Source organism: Dama dama, chromosome 11 (assembly GCF_033118175.1).
Source record: "Dama dama isolate Ldn47 chromosome 11, ASM3311817v1, whole genome shotgun sequence".
NCBI lineage: Eukaryota > Metazoa > Chordata > Mammalia > Artiodactyla > Cervidae > Dama > Dama dama.
The window spans coordinates 89492514-89506919 of NC_083691.1; the positions used below are offsets into that span (position 1 = coordinate 89492514).

General features: G+C 41.6%; 1 pseudogene; it reads left to right on the forward strand.

Moving 5' to 3' along the window:
* The first annotated feature begins 373 nt into the window (after positions 1 to 373).
* LOC133065338 (selenoprotein W-like) lies at positions 374 to 9664 on the forward strand (annotated as a pseudogene).
* The last annotated feature ends 4742 nt before the right edge of the window (positions 9665 to 14406 follow it).

Consider the following 14406-nt stretch of genomic DNA (forward strand, 5'->3'; position numbering starts at 1 on the left):
CAACCAATTTTAGAACACCTTCATCACCTCAAGTAGAAACCCTACAGCCTGAGTTATCATTTCTCAAACCCCTCTTCTACCCCTTCCCCAATCCAAGGTAATCGTTAATCTTTCTATTTCTGTAGCTTTGCCTATGCTGGTCAACTCATATAAATGGAATCATACAATATGTGGTCTTTTGTGTCTGACTGATTTCTCTTAGCATGATATTTTCAAGGCTCATCCATGTAGTAGTATGCCTCAGTACTTCATTCCTTTTTATTGCTAAGTAATATTCCACACTATGGATACAACTTTTATCTGTTTATCCGTATATGGACATATGATTGCTTCCACTTTTTCACAATCATAAATGATGTTGCTATGAACAATCATGTACAAGTTTTTGTGTGGACGTATGTTTTTATAAGTGGGTGTCAGATAGTGACTCTGACACTATCTGTGTCAGAGTGTCACATAAATAGTGTATCCATCTGGTAGTGGAACTACCAGATTGCAAAGCTAATTCCAAAAGTGGCTTACATCCCCCAGCAATGTAAAAGGGTTCCAATTTCTTTACATCCTCAAGTTATTTTTTTAGAAATTTTTTAAAATTTTTATTTATTTGTTAATTATTTCTGGCTATGCTGGGTCTTCATTGCTTTGTGTGGGCTTTCTTTAGTTGCAGCAAATGGGGGCTACTCTTCATTGCACTGCTCAGGCTTCTCATTGGGGTGGCTTCTCTTGTTGGGTGGGCTTCTCTGGCAGCCAGATGATAAAGAATTCGCCTGCAGTGTGGGAGACCTGGGTTCCATCCCTGGATTGGGAAGATCCCCTGGAGAAGGGAATGGTTACCTGCCGGGGTCCAGCCCCAGCAGGATCCAGGGGAACCCTCAGGATGAACGGCGTCGGCGAAAGAGAGAGAGAGTGAGCCAAAGCTCGGGGCTAAGTCTGAAGTTTATTTTTGCACTGCCCCTTTATACCCTTAACAACATCTTTGGGGGAAGTGCATATTGCTTACACACAAGTCATCTCAAAACATTTCCAGCAACTTGACCTTCAACAGAAACAGGACGTCACCCACATACTTTTTCATTCACAAGAGTTTTTCTTATCATTTGGCCTTCAGGCCTGCTAACATTTTATGGCTTGCACCTGGTGTGGCTTAAGCAACTTCAGTAGCCGACCCTGTTTTTCTTATAATTAATCTATTTCCTTTCTAATAAGCGTCATCTTTATGGGAACTAGATAGGATTACATTTTTACAGAACAGAAATGCGAAGGACTGCAGAAACAGCAGATATGGCACAAAACATGCTCTTAGTCTACAAGTTAACCACCTGCAAGAAGTCGCCAGCTAATCTCTATCTGAAGTGTTTTTTGTTAGGCACATTTGTGGCTATCATATTTGTGGAGCTTTTTTCACCCCGTGAAGGGGCCTATGCTTAATAGTTTTTGTTAGCGTACTGTGCTTAGGATGTTTAGAACAATCATGAGCATTTTGTGCAATGAGATCACACATTTATCAAACAAGCCAGAATGCCAGCAAAATGTTTGAATGGAAGCATTTCCTTCATCCCTGGCTCCTTCATAGGGTACCAGCGTCCAGGAGATTTATTAATTAGGGTTTTAAGTTGGTCCTTATTCAGTGAAAGAGGAGCAGGAGAGCTCTCGGCAGGCAACACAAGAATCTGCAACAGGGCAAACAAGAACAACAGCAGAAAAGGGGGGAGGATATAGGGTGGGGTAGAGGCTGAGGCCAACCTGGAGGCTCCCTCATCCTAGACGGCCTTGCCTGCCCGGTATTTTCTTCATGACCTCGTCAAGGGCGGGACCCGCCATAACGGCTCCCGACAGTTACCCACTCCAGTATTCTGGCCTGGAGAACCCACGGACAGAGGAGCGTGCAGGCTATAGTCCTTGGGGTCACAAAGACTTGGACGTGACTGAGTGACTTGCACTTCACTTCTCTTGTAGGGGAGCACAGGCTCTAGGTTTGAGGGCTTGTGTAGTTGCAGCACGCGGCCTTGGCAGCTGCAGCTCGTGGGCTCCGGAGCGCCGGCTCGGCAGCCGCAGTGCACAGGCTTAATTGCACCACGGCATGTGAGATCCTCCCAGACTAGGGACCGAACCCATGTCCCCGTGCACTGGCAGGTAGATTTGTATCCACTGGACCACCAGGGAAGTCCTCAACAGTTTTTGTTTTTCTCTTTTTTAAATTGAAGTTTGATTAACTTCAAATATTATATTAGGTTCAACTGTACAATCTAATGGCTCGATATCTTTATACATTACAAAATAATCACCATGAAGGTCTAGCTACCATCTGTCACCATATACAGTTATGACAATAGTATTGACGATATGTCCTATGCTGTACATTACATCTCTATGACTTGTTTATTTTATCTGGAAGCTTGTACCTCTTAATCTCCCTCATTTATTTCACTCATCTTCCCCCACTCCCCCCTGGCAACCACCCGTTTGTTTTCTGTATCTGTTAATCTGTTTCTGTTTTCCTGTTTGTTTTGTTTTTTTAGATTTCATATATAAGGGAAATCATGCAGTGTTTGTCTTTCCCTGACAGTTCACTTAGCATAATACCTTCTAGATCCATCCATGTTGTGTCAAGATTTATTTTTTATAGCTGAGTAATATTCCATTGTGTGTATACGTGTATATACCATATCCGTATCCATCTATCAATGGACACTTAGGTTACTTTCATATCTTGGCAACTGTAAATAATGAACACAAGGTTGCACATATCTTTTTGAATTAGTGTTTTTGTCTTCTTCAGAAAAATACCCAGAAGTAGGAATTGTTGGATTGTATGGTAGTTCTGAAACAGTGGAAACAGTGTCAGACTTTATTTTGGGAGGGCTTCAAAATCACTGCAGATGGTGATTACAGCCATGAAATTAAAAGACGCTTACTCCTTGGAAGGAAAGTTATGACCAACCTAAATAGCATATTAAAAAGCAGAGACATTACATTGCCACAAAGGTCCGTCTAGTCAAGGCTATGGTTTTTCCAGTGGTCATGTATGGATGTGAGAGTTGGACTGTGAAGAAAGCTGAGTGCCAAAGAATTGATGCTTTTGAACTGTGGTGTTGGAGAAGACTCTTGAGAGTCCCTTGGACTGCAAGGAAATCCAACCAGTCCATCCTGAAGGAGATCAGTCCTGGGTGTTCATTGGAAGGACTGATGCTGAAGCTGGAACTCCAATACTTTGGCCACCTCATGCGAAGAGTTGACTCACTGGAAAATACTCCGATGCTGGGAGGGATTGGGGGCAGGAGGAGAAGGGGACAACAGAGGATGAGATGGCTGGATGGCATCACCGACTCGATGGACATGAGTTTGAGTAAGCTCCGGGAGTTGGTGATGGACAGGGAGGCCTGGCGTGCTGCGATTCATGGGGTCGCAGAGAGTCGGACACGACTGAGCGTCTGAACTGGACTGGTGGTAGTTCTGTTCTTAATGTTCAGAGGAATCTCTGTACCGTTTCTCATGTTGACTGTACCAATTTACATTCCCACCAATAGTACATGATGGTTCCCTTTTCTCCACATCCTCACCAATAGTTGTTATTTTTAGTCTTTTTGAAATTAGTCATTCTGACAGTTGTGGGTGAGCTCTCACTGTGGATTTGATTTACATTTCCCTGATATCTAGTGATGTGAACATCTTTTCATGTGTCCATTGCCCATCTGTCATCTTTGCAAAAATATCTATTCAGGTCCTCTATGCAGCATTTTTTATTCAGGGAAAAATGTCTTTTTTTTTTAAATGTTGAGTTGTATGAGTTTTTATATATTTTTCATATTAACTCCTAATCAGATTTATCATTTTCAAATATTTTCTCCCATTCAAGGCAGTCTTTTGTGTTAAGCTCTTTAGATTCATGCAGACCCAACTTGTTTATTTTTGATTTTGTGTCCCTTGCCCGAGAAGAATATTGCTAAAATTGATGTCATAGAGCATACTGCCTGTTTTCTTCCAGGAGTTTAATAGTTTCAGGTCTTAAATTTAAGTCTTTAACCCACCTAAAGTTTATTATTTTATGTGGTATGAGTCCAGTTTGATTCTTTTGTATGTAGCTGTGCAGTTATTGTCTTTTTGACACAACAGCTATCCTAGTAGGCATGAAATGACATCTCATTTTTTATTTTGATTTGCATTTCCCTGATGGCCAATGATACTGAGCATATTATTTTTTCATGTGCTGTTGGCCATTTGTATATTTTCTCTCGAGAAATGTGTATTCAGATGTTTTGCCCATTTTAAAATGAGGGTTCCTTTTTTTTGTCTTTTTATTGTTGAATTCTAAGAGTTTTTTATACTTTCTGGACACAAGTCTTTAATAATTTGTAAATATTTTCTCTCATTCTGTAGATTGGCTTTCACTTTTTTGATGGCATCTTTTGAAGCACTAAGGATTTTAATTTATAATATCCAATTTGTTTCTTTTGATGTCTTATCTAAGAACCTATTGTCTAATCTAAGGGCACAAAGCTTTACATTTACAATTTTTTTCTAAGAGTTTTTGGCTTTAGCTCTTACATTTATATCTTCCTTCACTTTGAGTTAGTTTTTGTTATGGTACAAAGAGGGTACCAGGGGTCAAGTTTTACCCTTTTGCATGTGGATATTCAGTTGTCCCAGCACCACTGGTTGAAAAGAGTATTCTTGCCTCCATTGAATTATCTTGGCACTTTCTTAAAAAATCAATTGACAGTGTTAAGGTTTTGTTTTTTTTTTCCCCTGGATTCCAGACCTATCCCATAGATCTGTATGTCCATCCTTTTGCCAGGACCATGTTCCTTAAGATTTTCAATATGCAAGATCATATAATCTTAGTAGAGATAGTTTTACTTCTTTCTTTTGAATGGATGTCTTTTATTTCATTTCCTTGCCTCGTTTCCCTGGCTATAATACTTCAATACAATGTTGAATAGAATAGGCAAGAGCAGACATCACTGTCTTGTTCCAGATCTTAAAGAGAAATCAGTCTTTCACCATTAAGTATAAAGTTAGCTGTAGATTTTACACAGATACTCTATCAGGTTGAGGGATTTCTTTCCATTCCAAGTTTGTTGAGTACTTTATCTAGAAGAGGTGTGGAATTTTGTTAAAAGTTCTGTTACGCTCTTTAAAGGTTTATCTGTTGATTATGGCTGTGCTGGGCCTTCTCTGGCTGCAGTGCACAGCTTTCTCACTGTGGTCGCTTCCGTTGTGGAGGACGGACTCTAGGCACACGGGCTTCCTTTCTTGTGGTTCACCGGCTCCGAGTGCAGGCTCAGTAGTTAGCCTAGTTGCCCCAAGGCATGTGGGATCTTCTCAGACCAAGGATTGAACCCTTGTCCCTTACCCATTGACAGGCAGATTCTTAATCACTGGGCCACCGGGGAAGCAGTGTTAAATGTTCTTTCTGGTCTGTTGAGATGATCATGGGTTTTGTCTTTTATTTGATTGATATGACAAATTACATTAATTGATTTTCAGATGTTAAACCAATGTTGCTTTCCTAGGATCAATTCCACTTTGTCATAGTGTATAGTCTTTTTTACATATTCCTAGATTCTCTTTGGTAGTGTTTTGTAGAGAATTTTTGCATATTCACAAGAGCTATTGGTCTGTAGGATTTTTTTTTTTCTTGTGATGTTTAGTCTGATTTTGGTATAAGGGTGATACTAACTGCATGGTGCAGCAGTAAAGAATTCTCCTACCAATGCAGGTCATGCAAGAGACTCAGATTCGATCCCTGGGTCGGGAAGGTCCCCTGGAGCAGGAGATGGCAGGCCACTCCAGTGTTCTTGCCTGGGAATTCCCGTGGTCAGAGGAACCTATTGTCATAGTCCATGGGGTCGACAGAATTAGACACAATTAAGTGACTGAGTGCACACACACACACACACACAACCTCATAGAATGACTTGGAATTCCTTGATCTTTTATTTTTTACTTTTGGAAGAGTTTGTAAGTAATTGGTAATAATTCATCTTTAAAGTTTGGTAGATTCACCAAAAGTCTAAACTAGGAATTTGGTTTTTAAGGTTTTTTTTTTTTTTAAGTTTTTTAAAGTTTGTTATTCCTAACTGAATTGCTTTACTTCTTATAGTTCTGTTTATATTTTTCATTTCTTCCTGAGTCCGTTTTGGTACTTTTTGTCCTAAGAAATTGTCCGCTTCATGGCATTTCCTGGCTGGCCGGTGGTCAGGACCCCATGCTCTCACTGCAAAGGTCCTGGGTTCAGTCTCTGGTCAGGGAACTAAGATCCCACAAGCTGTATGGTACAGCCAAGAAGAAATTTTTTTTTTTTAATTTAAAAAATTTTTTACAAAGAAGAATTTGCCCATTTCATCTAAGCTATATAAATTGTTGGGAAATGACTGGTCATAGTATTCCCTTGTAATCCTTTTCATTTCTGTTAGGCTTGTAATAATGCCCCCTCTTTAATTCCTGTTTTAGTAATTTAATTCTTCACTCTTTTTCTCTTGGTCAGTCTAGCTAAAGATTTGCCAGTCTTATTGATCTTTCAAAGAATCGTTTTTTTGATTTTATCTATTGTTTTCTATTCTCTATTCTATTAATTTCTGCTCTAATCTTTCTTTCCTCTACTTGCTCTGGGTTTAGTTTGCTCTTTTATTTTCATCGTTAAGGTGGAATTTTAGATTTATCTGAGATCTTTCTCCTTTTTTAACCTAGGCATTTACAGCTATAAACAATCCAGGTAGCACTGCTTTAGCTGCATCCAATAAATTTTGGTATGCTGTGCCTTTGTCCTTATTCACTCAAAGTAATTTCCCTTCTGATTTATTCTTTGACTCGTCTGTTATTTGGAAGTTTGTTCCTTAATTTTCATATATCTGTGGCTTTCTTAACTTTCTGTTATTAATGGCTAATTTCATTCCTGTGTGTCAGAGAACACACAATTGTATAATTTAAATTTATTTAAGTTTATTGAGGCTTATTTTATGGTCTAATTTATAGACAAAATTTGTTTATTTTGCAGAATGTTCCGTGTACACTTGAGAAGAATGTGTATTCTGCTGTTTTTGGATGGAGGGTGTTATCGATGTCTGTTAAGTCATTGGGTTAGTGTTGTTCAGGTCTTCTTGTTTCCTTGCTGTACTGTCTCCTTGTTCTATCCATTGTTGAAAGTGGGGTGTTGAAGCTTCTAACTATTATTGTTACACTGTATATTTCTTCTCTCAGTTCTGGCAGTTGTTGCTTCCTATTTTGGGGGCTGTGTTGTTAATTGCATATCTGCAGATCTGGTCTATCTTTCTGATGGATCGACCCTGTTATCATTATGAATTGTCCCTCTTTAGCGCTAGATTTTGTGTTAAAGTCTATTTTGTCTGATACTAGTAGAACCACTCCAGCTTTCTTATGGTTGCTGCTTGCAAAATACAACTTTTTCTTTCCTTTTCTCCTTTTACTTTCAACCTATTTGTATCTTTGAATCCAAAGTATACTTCCTATAGGCAGTATATAGTTGGATCTTGATGTTTATTCAGTTTGATCATTTCTGTCTTTTGATTGGATTATTAAATCCTTTCACATTGAATATTATTTCTGATATGTTAGGATATACATTTGCCATTTTATTTTTCTATGTGTCAAGTCTTTTTTGTTGTTATTGTTTCCCTATTCCTCCTTTAATGTTTCCTTTTACAATAAGTGAATTTTTTGTAGTGTAGCATTTTAATTCTGTTGATGTTTTAAACTTTTGTTTTTTATTTTCTTAGTGTTTTCTCTAGGACTTATCATATACATCTTGCCTTAGCAGTATCTAAGACTTATATTAATTTAATTTCAAGGAGATACTGGATATCCTCTATATCCTGTATATCCTATATATCTCTATTTTTCTTCCACTTTCTTGTAATATTATTATACATATTACAATTTGCATATATATTATATATGCAACAATACATTGTTAATTATTGCTTTATGTAACTTTATGTCCTTTAAAGAAGCTGAGAACAGTATATATTTACAGATTTTGTTATACTTGTTTTCCAATTTACCATTTCTGGTTCTCTTCATTCAAGATTCTCTTGAATCTCTGTGGATTCAAGTTAAAAATCTTACTTACTTATTTTCTTACTCCATACAGCTTTGTTCCCATCCACCTACTTTGTGTTATTATTGTTATTGTTCTATATGTTATAGGCCCAACAATACAATTATATATTGTTTTATACAATTCCTTTTTTAAAAATATTAATTTATTTATTTATCTTTGACTGGACTGGATCTTTGTTGCTGCTCTAGGCTTTCTCTAGTTGCAGCAAGCAGGGTAAGCAATGTCTTTATTTTGTCGTCATTTTAAAAGATGGTTTTGCTGGATGTAAGATTCTTGGTTGATAGTTCTTCTCTTTCAGTACTTGCATATGTCATCTCACTGCATTTTGGCCTTATTATTTCTGATGGGAAGTGAGTTGCTTATCTTTGTGGGCTCCCCTTGTTTGTGGTGAGTCACTTTTCTCTTTGTTGCTTTCAAAATTTTCTTCTCGTCTTCAGAATTTTTAGTATGATTGCCTGGGTGTGAATCTCTTTATGTTTTCCTACTTTCAATTTGTTGAGCTTCTTAAATGTGTAGATTAATCTTTTTCAACCATTACTTCTTCAAGTATTTTTTCTGCTCTTTTCTCTCACTTCTCATCCTGATACTCCTATTATGTGTATGTTGGTGTGCATAATGATGTTCCATATATATTTTTTTTGAGGATTTTTCTTCACTCTTTTTTATTTCTGTTCTTTGATTGCATAATCTTTACTGCTTATCTTCAAGTTTGCTGATTATTTCTTCTGTGAGTTCAGATCTACTCTTGAGAATTTCAAGTAAGTTTTTCATTTCCGTTATTGTATTTTTCAATTTCAGGATTTTCATTTTTTTTTAATAATTGCTCTTTTTTGATATTCCTTTTTTGATGAAACATTGGCATACTTACTTTCACTTTTTAGTATGGCTTCCTTTAGTTCTTTGAAGATAACTGATAACTGCTTTGAAATCTTGGTTTGTTCTATCTGATATGTGTCCTTTCACAGACAATTTCTGTTGTATGCTTTTTTACCCTACTTTTTGTTTCTTTGTACATTTCATAATTTTTTGTTGAGAACTGGACTTCTAAAGTAATATATTGTAGCAACTCTGGATACTGATTTTCTCACCCCTTCCCTGGTGGCTCAGATGGTAAAGAATCTGCCTGCAGGGGTTTGGATCCCGAGTCCGCGCCACGGTCCGGAGTGGTGGCGGTCGTCATCCAAGTGGTTTATTGTGGCGCTTGAGGCTACAAGCCGAAGTATCTTCAGCTCAAGAAGAAGTTAGAAGATGAGTTCCCTAGCCGTCTGGACATCTGCGGCGAGGGGACTCCCCAGGTCACTGGCTTCTTTGAAGTGTTCATAGCAGGAAAGCTGGTTCACTCCAAGAAGGGAGGCGATGGCTATGTGGACACAGAGAGCAAGTTTCTGAAGCTGGTGGCCGCCATCAAAGCTGCTTTGGCTCAGGCCTGATGTGCCCTAAAGGCAAAGACCTGTAACTGTGGCCCAGCCCCTCCCGGCAGACGCTTCATGACAGGAAGGACTGAAATGTCTCTTGGACGCCTGGTCCTTCCCTGATGTTCTCACAGCTGCAGGTTGGAGCAGAGATGGACACCCCTGGTCTTTGCCTGTGTGTGTGTGTGTGGGAGTGAGTGTGTGTCCCCGCACGCTGGTCCTGCTGCCTTCCCCGTCCCTCATCTCCCTGCATCTCCCCCCTCTCCAAACTGGCCCTTGTCTTCCCTTCTACCCTGTGGTGTTTGGGGTGGTCCTTCTCCAGGCTTCCTTTTCAAGGGGAAGCGGAGAGGAGGATCAGGATGAGTGAGTCTCAGATTTCAGCAGTGGTGGCAACAGTTCACAGCTCAATAAATGGTGATGAGGTTAACAGAAAAAAAAAAAAGAATCTTCCTGCAATGCAGGAGATGCAGATTTGATCCCTGAGTCAGGAAGATCCCCTGGAGAAGGGAATGGCTACCCACTCCACTATTCTTGCCTGGAGAATTCCATGGATAGAATTCCTGGCAAGCCAGAGTCCATGGGGGTCACAAAGAATCAGACCCAACTGAGCAACTTTCATTCACTCACTCACTCACTCCCCAAGGTTTGTTTGTTGCTGTTTGCTTGTTTATTCCTTTAGTGACTTGGATGGATTATTTTGGTATTTTCCCCCTCTTTGTGAAGCCTCTGATATGCTGCTCAGAGGATGCAGCCCTGGATATATGCACAATAACTCTAGGATGGCAGTAGTAGCAGAACTCTCTGAGACTGTTTCCCTGAGCTCTCTGTTAAACTGGCTGCCTCTGCTGGCATCATACCCAACTTTTAGGCTCCATTAATTGTCAGCTTATTGCTCTATTTGTTGCTCTAGGGCATACATTACTCTAGGGTCTGATTCAATTAAACCTGGGTGCCTTTGTGGAGGTAGTTTTTAAAGCTAGTCTTTGAGGTTTGTTCTGACCCCATGAGGGCTCTTCTAGGCTTTCTTTTTCCCTGGTTCTCTCTGGTAAACTAGGTGGCCTACAGCTTGTTTTAAATTGCTTACCACCCAAATCTCCATTGCATTCAGAGCACTCTTAAGTTTGAATGTCCCCATGTTCTGTTTCAAATAAAGTTCGTGATTTTTTTTTTTTTTGGCTGCACTGTGCCACTTGCCAGATCTTAGTTCCAACCAGGGATGGAACTCATGCCCCCTGCTGTGGAAGCATGGAGCCCTAACCACTGGACAGCCAGGGAAGTCAATGACTTAGGGAAGAGCTTCAGAGTTCTCAGTTTTTGTGGATTGACTGGGCATAATCTCTGAGTCTCTGTTGTAGAACTGAGGGCAAGGACAGTGGTTCATCTCCTAGAATAACATCTGGCTTCATGTGCAGGATTCTGGGCAGTGGTGGTAGCCTTTCATTCTGTCGATGGACATTTAGGTTACCTGCAATTCTCTCCCAACACAGAACATCTGCCCCCTGAGCATGCAGGCTGGAACAAAGAGATCAATATTCTTAGCCTGCCACGCCTGAAGTCAAGCCTTTGTCCCATCAGTGAGAGCCGGGTGGAGGAAGTGTGCCCCAATCTCTTGGCTACACTCACCAGGAATTTAGCCTCCACCACTTCAAGCAGAGAAAGGAAGCACTGGTGAGATGCTGGCAGCCTGCTTCTTTCAGTGAGATATCTTATATCTCAACTGGGAACTGAGAGGAAAAGGAGACTCATTCTCTTGGCCTTGCCCACCTGGATCAGAGCTTCAGGCATTGCTCTGAGATGGGTAGAGAGGAGAGAATGAGCAGGTTGCTGCTTAAGTGCCACAGACTCTCACTGTTCTTGCTGAGATTGAGTAGATTTTCTTGAATAAGTTTCTTCATTTGCTGTATGCCCTTAGGAAAATGTCAGAGACTTTGACAATTGGTTTGTAAAATAATCTTCACCGATTATGTAGGACAGTGGGTCAACAGAGTGCCCCATTCCAGAAGTGAAAGCCAGGCATAGAGATTTGAGATAAACTCACTCCAGCTCTCAGCAGTTCAAGAGACATTGGAATTATATTTTAGATCCCTTCTGGGATCATTAAAATTAAGCAGGATACTCAGGTGCTAGCCTGATTAAATCATCTCCCTGGTACTGAAAGCTTCATGTAACCTCCAGTCTCTGAGACATGCAGTGGATAGATGAGAACACCAAATCAGCTACAGTTTTGCTGATTCTTTGGAACTGCTTTGAGACTGAAGCAAAGGATTCATTCAGATTTGGCCCATTCCTTGAGAGTACTTGGGAGAACAGATAAGACAGTGGCCACACAACTTGGATATCTGGTGAAGAGACATGACCTGCTCTCTGGAGTTCCTGTCCTGCATAGACTCCATCTTCACCCCACAATGTGATAGGCACTCAGATTCCTGCTTTTCTCTAAATCTGGTCTCAAGATGCAGGCATTCTCTCTCCTGCCTCTAAGGACATGTCTTTCAGGCTTCCTTTCTCCCCCTGATGGGAGTGTTTACCCCCACAACTACAACTGGATACTCAGGGTGCGTGCTAAGTCGCTTCAGTCATGTCCGGCTCTTTGCGACTTCATGCGCTGTAGCCCGCCAGGCTCCTCCGTCCATGGAATTATTCAGGCAAGAATACTGGAGTGGGTTTCCATGCCCTCCTCCAGGGGATCTTCCTGATCCAGGGATCGAACTTGCATCTCTTACGTCTCCTGCATTGCAGGCAGATTCTTTACCGCTGGGCCACCGGGAAGCCCAGATATCCAGGGTGCTGATCTCAAGGTCGGTCTGTCCTCTTTCCTATGCCATTACCACCACAGCCAGAAACCAGACCTGCCACTTGAGGACTTCAGCTCCTTGCAGCCACGATCCCCTGTCCTACCACTATCCTCAGATGATGCACTAGCTCAGCCAGATCACAGTGACAGCATCAGCCTCCCCTGCCCTTGCCCACGTGAGTGTGCCCCCACTCGAACCAGCCCGTCCTGGCTCTCAGAGCACACCCACCCCTCAGGAACCGGTCCCAATGTCCTCTGGGGCTTCACAGTGCCCCGGCCCACACAGCTCCTTTCAGAGACAACCCCCACTGCTCTCAATTATTTGTTCCTATGGAGAATTTAACCTCGGGAACTTTTTAGTAGTCAGGCTTCAGTTTAAAGGGACAGAAACAGTTTGAAATAGCCTAAGCTTCAAAAGGATCCTGGAGTGGCTTAGAGAACAACGAGGAGCGGGCCTTGGGGATGGGACCAGGGTGTGGAGACAACAGGCTCTGAGGTCCTGCCTCCATTTCTATCTGGGTTTGCCTCCTCGCTCAGCCTTCCATCTCTCTTACCTAGGGCTGTAAAAACCAGCTGTTCAGGAGCCATACCCCTTACCAGCCCCTTCCAGAGAGAAGTCAACTCTCCCTGGGCATATTCTGCCATCTGCCCTCCCCGTGGTCTGCCCAGCCGTATGACTCTAGCTCTGGCCAAGGGGTCTTTAGGTGGAAAGACATCTTCTTCTCCCATCTCCCTGCCTACCTCTGTGATCTTTCCTTAGAGGTGGAAAGACATCCTCTTCTCCCATCTCCCTGCCTACCTCTGTGATCTTCTTTCCTTAGGGTCACCTGCAGCCTCTTGCCTCCTAAGGAAGAGGACTGAGGCTGGAATGCCTCAAAGTCCTTCTCACCCCTGGCTGCATGTGATGATTGCCTAGAGAATTTCACAAGATACCCACCGCTCAGGCTAGAAACCCAATCAGTCAGTTGACTGTTGAACAATGTGGGGCTCGATCCTCACACAACATAGTTGGCCTTGCATAAAAGTGGTTCTTTTGTATCTGTATCTCGTTTACAAATTCAACCAACCAGGGACTATGTAACATTTAGTATTGAAAAATATGTGAGTAATGAAACCGCATAGCTCAAACTCGTGTTGTTCAAGGGTCAACCTGTAATTTGAATCACTAGGTGTAAGTCCTCTGCACTGGTGTTTCCCCCCAGGTGATTCTAATGTACTGTCAGGGTTGCAACTACTGTATAGAGACCGGAGGTGAAGATAAAGAGGATTTACTTGAAGAGGTCTTGAGATACACCCTCCGACCCCAACACACACATAAGGTCCTACTGCCATTGTTAGAATCCTAATACTCCAAAAGCAACAGTTCCAAAGAATCCTTCAGTTTCCAGGAAATCCTCAAAATTTGTCCTTGCAAAGCATTGTCACTTTAATCTTAATTTGAAGTCAGTTGCTAAGGCCCCACCAGAGGCTAATTTCCAGTAGGATTTGCTGGTTTTTAAGGTGCTCTGGAGGGGTGCTAACTCCTTCCAGCCACTGGGATTGGAAGGCAAGTGGGTTATCAAAGGAGGTTTCCCTGGAAAGGGGGAGAGGTGCTTCTGGGTGGAGAATTGCATTTTTGCTGCTCCCTGCTCCCTGTCACTGTGGTCTTAAGAGACCCTCCTTTGTCCATCATAGACTTTTCCAGGGGCAACACTAAAAAGTCAGGCACAGAGGGGAGACAGCCGTTAGAAGTGGGCAGTGTGGTCAGATAAGCGTAGAGTTGACTCTGGGGTCTCAGGCACCCTCTGATAGGCCTGGGGTGTTTCCCCTGAGAAAGGGTGAGAATGTGGTTGAATCAGTAACATGCAACACTGTCTCAAGCAACATTTGTTGCTTGGCTACTTGGCCAAAGTCATGAGACTGATTTACAGTGTACCTGTTTCACTGCAGGTGGAAGTAGAAGGGAATATAAAACGTTACTGGAGGGCATTTTGGAAATATCTATCAACGGCTTAAAAATGTTCATTTCCTTTCACCTAGTAATTCTACTTCTGGGAATCCATCCTGAGAAAACAACCAGAGAGGAGCCGTTTTGTTTTCTGCATCGCAAGTGAAACGGCAGCGCATCCATTATGATGCTG